The 6000-nt window shown below is 40.6% G+C and overlaps 1 protein-coding gene across 1 annotated transcript in view; it reads right to left on the minus strand.

The window, feature by feature from the left end:
• The window catches only part of LOC112266538 (neuroligin-4, X-linked), a 70272-nt gene extending 64615 nt beyond the window's left edge, over positions 1 to 5657 (minus strand). The window contains exon 1 of the mRNA XM_024444093.2: positions 5233 to 5657. The gene's annotated coding sequence lies outside the window, so the exon portion shown is untranslated. The remainder of the gene's footprint in view (positions 1 to 5232) is intronic.
• Between the last annotated feature and the right edge of the window lie 343 nt (positions 5658 to 6000).

Raw genomic sequence — 6000 nt, forward strand, 5'->3', positions numbered from 1 at the left:
ACACAACAAAAATATTTTCAGTTTACTATAGAATACTACAGTACTTACTATAGAATTCTGTAGTTAACTGTAGGATACTGTAGATTACCTTACTACACACAGTAGTATCCATTGATCATGTATACACATATACACATATATAGTACTTAGTACTGTTGGATACTACAGTATTATCCACACAAAAAAAACTATAGTAAATACTACAGAAATGTCTGCAAAAACACTACAGTCCACAAAAACACTATAACAAACTATAGTAAATATGACAGTATTTAATTGGCATATACCCTACCCATTCCCCTCTCCCATATCCCAAAAATGTGCATACAGTGTTTAGCATTTCTCCAGTAGGTTTCCTCTAGGAAAAAGCCCCCGACTACTATGTAAAATATAATAAAACAAAAACACTATACTAAATACTACAGTAATGTCCCCAAACACACTCGAGTAAATATTACAGTATACCGCACTATAGTCCAAAAAAACACTATAGTAATTACTATAGTACATACTACTCTTTTTTTACTATAGTATTTATACTATAGTAAACTGTAAATACTACAGTATTCACTGTAGTGTTTTTGAGGACTTCAGTCGCAAAAACACTACAGTGAATACTACAGTAAAGTCCTCAAACACTACAGTGAATACTATTGTATTCCTACCATAGTGTATACACTATAGTATTTTTTGTTTCATATGAGAAGGTGCCTAATCACTACATAGTGTAGAAAACATTTCCTCGTGGTTATCCATATAAATCTAGAGCACCCCATTCACAAAACTAGCCAACCTAGGTCCTCCTACACTTCAATACAACCTATCAGTATTCTGTTAGTAGTATCATAGCCAAGCAAGGGGGGGAATATACTCCAGTCTACTGAGTAGATTATTTCTCTTAGGGTACTTTAGTCCACCAAGGAGCTTATGTGTGAAGCCTCATGAATAGGAGAGCTGGACGGTTAAGAAGCCTCTCACAGACATTTGTGTCAGAAGCAGATGGCTTATGCATGCAGCAGGTAATTTCATTTCGGAGGAGGAAGAAGAGACTCTCCTCTCTCGCCTCATTCCCCTACATGGCCTCGGATGGGGTTGAGACTGAGACGATGGTGGTCTGCTAGTCAAATCAGGGACGTCGATGAATTACTTTCCCACTCTTGTAACACAGCATGACAATGGTGCTCACACTGCCAGGGGGGATTACATCCGATGCCTAACTGCCATTGTTGACTTCATATATTCTGTTTGACATCAAAAATTGAATAATTCAATAAATAAGTAAAAGTTTCATGTGAGAAACAGAACCAGAATCTTAACAAAGACAGGATAAAGAATGTGATCCAAGAATATGGTCCAGTTTAATGTTGATTGAGGAAATAATAAGATGGAATGGACTATGTTCATGTATTTCAGCAGTTCCTGTATAAATGCAATACATTCCAGTCTGCCTCCTTACCAGTAACACACAAGAAAGAGAGAGTGAGGAGAAAAGGAGAGAGATGGAATACGAAGAGATTGGAGAGATGGGGCATACTATTCGCACTCTCGGTAAGATTACAAGAGATAATTATTTTGAATTTCAATAAAGCCTGAATCCATCATTTGCATTTGAATTATTCCAAAACATGTGGTTCGGGGAGATGTATCTCCTCACTGAAGTAGGTAGCCGGTAGAAAATCTTGTAACACTCTTCAGGTGCCAGTGTCCTTGAACGGACCAAGAAATAACATCAATAGGCGACGTCCAAAATGGTACCCTATTCCATATATAGTGCACTACTTTTGACCAGGGCACATTGGGAATAGGGTGTCATTTGGGACACGAGCCCCAAAACAAAACTCAACATGAACTTTACTTGACCTTCTCATGACGCACATACAGGACATCTTTCACTGGCCTCTTAAAGATGGTGATAAGCACTGCACAATAGAAAGGAAGCCAGACTTCCTCCCTGACTAAAACGAGATAGAGGGCCAACAGAGACCCCTTGACAACCAATAAAAGAATGATATTTATCAAAGGTGACAGTATTGAACACAAAGGTATTGTCAACCGCTGAGCCCACACTGGAAAAAAGTGTGTGTGTGGATGTGCATGCGTGTGCGTGCGTGTGCGTCATTTGTAATGATAGTTTTGTTGACAATTCATGTTGAACTTGGTCAGAGCAGACATTTGTTTTTTTTAAAACAGGAACGATTCGATAAGGATAGATCATGACGTTGTGAATCTGTAATAACCTTGCTCTGTGTAACCATGCCGTTGTGAATCTGTAATAACCTTGCTCTGTGTAACCATGCCGTTGTGAATCTGTAATAACCTTGCTCTGTGTAACCATGCCGTTGTGAATCTGTAATAACCTTGCTCTGTGTAACCATGCCGTTGTGAATCTGTAATAACCTTGCTCTGTGTAACCATGCCGTTGTGAATCTGTAATAACCTTGCTCTGTGTAACCATGCCGTTGTGAATCTGTAATAACCTTGCTCTGTGTAACCATGCCGTTGTGAATCTGTAATAACCTTGCTCTGTGTAACCATGCCGTTGTGAATCTGTAATAACCTTGCTCTGTGTAACCATGCCATTGTGAATCTGTAATAACATTGCTCTGTGTAACCATGCCATTGTGAATCTGTAATAACCTTGCTCTGTGTAACCATGCCGTTGTGAATCTGTAATAACCTTGCTCTGTGTAACCATGCCGTTGTGAATCTGTAATAACCTTGCTCTGTGTAACCATGCCGTTGTGAATCTGTAATAACCTTGCTCTGTGTAACCATGCCAGCAGACATGGGTCAAATGTGTGTTCCAGTAACGTCCAAATATACATGGATACATGGAACAAAGTTGTTGAACTATTGAACTTTACTTCGGTAGGGTAACACTGTGTAGGTCCTGTGTGGCTCAGTTGGTAGAGCATGGCACTTGCCAGAGTTGTCGGTTTGATTCCCACTGTGGCCACCCATACAAAAATGTATGCAGGCACAATAGTCACTTTGGAGAAAAATGTTAGCTAAAGGATGTATAATTGTATATTATTATAATACAGTTGTTTTATGCAGTCTTGCAGTGAATGACTATGCCTAACATTGGATTCCAAATTGAAATGCTGCACAGAATATGTGGATAGGCAGGCCTACGTTCTATTTTGACACTTATGCCATATTATAACCAGGATGTCACCCATAGGCCTGTCACCCATAGGCCTATTCCTGATGAGAATTGCACTAGTGAGGTAAAACGTCTCCCAATTGTGAATGAAATGTCTTATTTTCCGATGGGGAGGCCTGCCTGACTGACTGACTCAAATAGGCCTATAATGATGTCACCAACTGGGAGAGCTATGATAACAGTGTGTCACTCCAAATATGTCAAGTGTATTTGGAATAGGCCTAATGTTCACATAATGTCAAAAGTAGGACTATTTGGTATCACTTTCCATAAAGAACACACCTATGATTCTTCATAACGTATTTTGTGCATAAATACACGCATAATGTGTTATGACAATTTAGACCAATTATTTACAATAAGTATTTGGGTTGAGACCGGATGCCTCTCCAAAGCTTTCAGTCAACCATCACATCGAATCAAAATGCATGCATGCAATACTGTAGTACTAGGTGTAACCTATTGAATGTATTGGTTGTGATTGCCTTTATATTGACGTAATATTAGAATTTTGACATTTCATTCATTACAAATAATACTGTTCAACCCTGGTACATTCATAACCATGTCTATAATGTTATTCTCAGTGTCAATTCGAATAGCGCACGCCGATTTGTAGTCTGGCGGAAGGCAAGGGGTTGGTGGAATAGACTTGAAGACAGCTTGACGAATCCTTCATAGGAGAGTGACAGCCTTCTCTCATGCTTTCCCACCTACGTACTGTAGGTTACTGCCTACATAGACATGAGAATATGATATCTAGCTTTCCCAAAGATTAAACATCTTTAAATGGCTCACTAGAATGCAACCCGAGATACAATTTTCTAAAAGGGTTTCCAGTGTGCAAGGTAGCAGAACATAGCAGGATTCTTTAAGGTGAATGTTCAAAACAGTAGCAAGCGCATTTTACCCAATTTGTCTCATCCCCAAATATCCACCAGATATCCACAGTACCATCTTGTGGTTCTCCGCTGAACTCACTCTGGTGATGTGGTGCCAAATTTCAGCCTGGATGGGAATCTGCAGTCTACAATGCACCTCGCACCTTTTAATAGGTATACGGAGTAGTTCCAATTATGCTGAATGGTGGGTCAAACACACATTCACTGCAAGACGCTCCTCTTCCATTCTAAAAGTCTGCTATTGTATGGAATCTAGATGACAGACAGACAGACAGACAGACAGACAGACAGACAGACAGACAGACAGACAGACAGACAGACAGACAGACAGACAGACAGACAGACAGACAGACAGACAGACAGACAGACAGACAGACAGACAGACAGACAGACAGACAGACAGACAGACAGACAGGCAGGCAGACAGTGGACCTGGCCCCTCAACACTGATGGTGAGTGTCTGGTTACAGTTGCACTCATAGCAGCCTATTTTCATAAATGGCATTAATTATGGCATCTCCATAGCAGTGCTGCCAAGAGCCGCTTTGTCGTCTGCAGGGATTAAATAGCACTGGACATCATGGGTGCTGCTCTCTGATCAAACACAGATAGCCCTTTCCTAGGGCTTGTGTGAAATAATGTGGCCACAGGCGATTAGGGTTATGAATGGCATGTCCCTTAGGCTATAATGCGTTTTTGCGCGTTTGTCTCCATAACCAATTTGTCATTATCGAATCCAACGCATGTTGCTGTGGCTCTACATAACAAGCGAATAAACCCCAATTTGATCATTCTGGCTTTGAGCAAAGAAACCCCTCAACACGTCTATAAAGTGCGTAGAACATGGATCAATCGTCTTTGCAATGCCAGGCGATTTTGTTCAACACATGGCTTGTTTTCATAATTACATTGAATGATGATCATACACATTTCTGAAAAACTGGTTGCGCGCCACCCACTTTAAGCAAATGACAGAATGAATTCCCGGTGGTAGCAAGCTCTTCCCAAAATGTCTGCAGCGCGAGTCCGGACAAGCCATATAACTGGAAAGCCGCCAGAAAACATCCAGAAAACAAACACATTATAGGTGGTCTAAATGAAACTAAACTGTGTAAAAGAGAAAATGGGTTTACTGACTATTTGTAGGCTAATAACAATACTTACCTTTGCGGTATTCCCACTGTATTTATTTAGCTCGTAGTCCTGACTTCAAGGGATGTGATAATAAAATATACACCACCACACATGAAAAAATAAATCTCAACAGTGTGCGCTCCTCTGAAAATCCCAACGTGATAGTGCGGTCCAGATAAAAACAGTCAAACTCCGCTTCAGGTTCTATGCAGAAAAGAAAAATGTAGCTTTCCGTTTGTTAATGACACACATAGCCTATACGGTAATTTCAGTGAGTCATTGTAGTAGCACGGTCAATTGTGCAGAATCTAATTGCCGTAATAGAGAGAAAGCGCGGAGAGATCGGACAGCAATGACGAGAGATTAAGGATAGATAGACCAGTGTTGTTCAGTCGCGCCCCCCCCTCTCTCTCTCTCTCTCTCTCTCTCTCACTCACTTTCCCCCTCTCTCTAGCCCCAGTTGCTATTGGACTACACTAAATGAAATGTACAAAGCCTGCAGCCAATGGATTGCCGCATTCTCTCCATCACTGTTAACCAGCTGCCAGTATGGACCAGTTTTGGCATCCGTGAGGAAAAGGACAGGAGGGTAGCAGGTGTAGTAGGGCATACTGTAGTTTTGTTTTGCTGATCATATTCACCCAGGCTGGCTGTTATACCCATGTAGGTACCTGTAATGAAACGTGTATCAAAAATCTATTAACCAACTATTCAGCTTTACAATAAGCCAATTCATTACACCTGATATGCAACATGAATTCAGCTTAAGCAAAGTTTCGAAAAAGTAGCCAAGCATTA

This window comes from Oncorhynchus tshawytscha, linkage group LG14, assembly GCF_018296145.1.
Source record: "Oncorhynchus tshawytscha isolate Ot180627B linkage group LG14, Otsh_v2.0, whole genome shotgun sequence".
Taxonomy (NCBI): domain Eukaryota; kingdom Metazoa; phylum Chordata; class Actinopteri; order Salmoniformes; family Salmonidae; genus Oncorhynchus; species Oncorhynchus tshawytscha.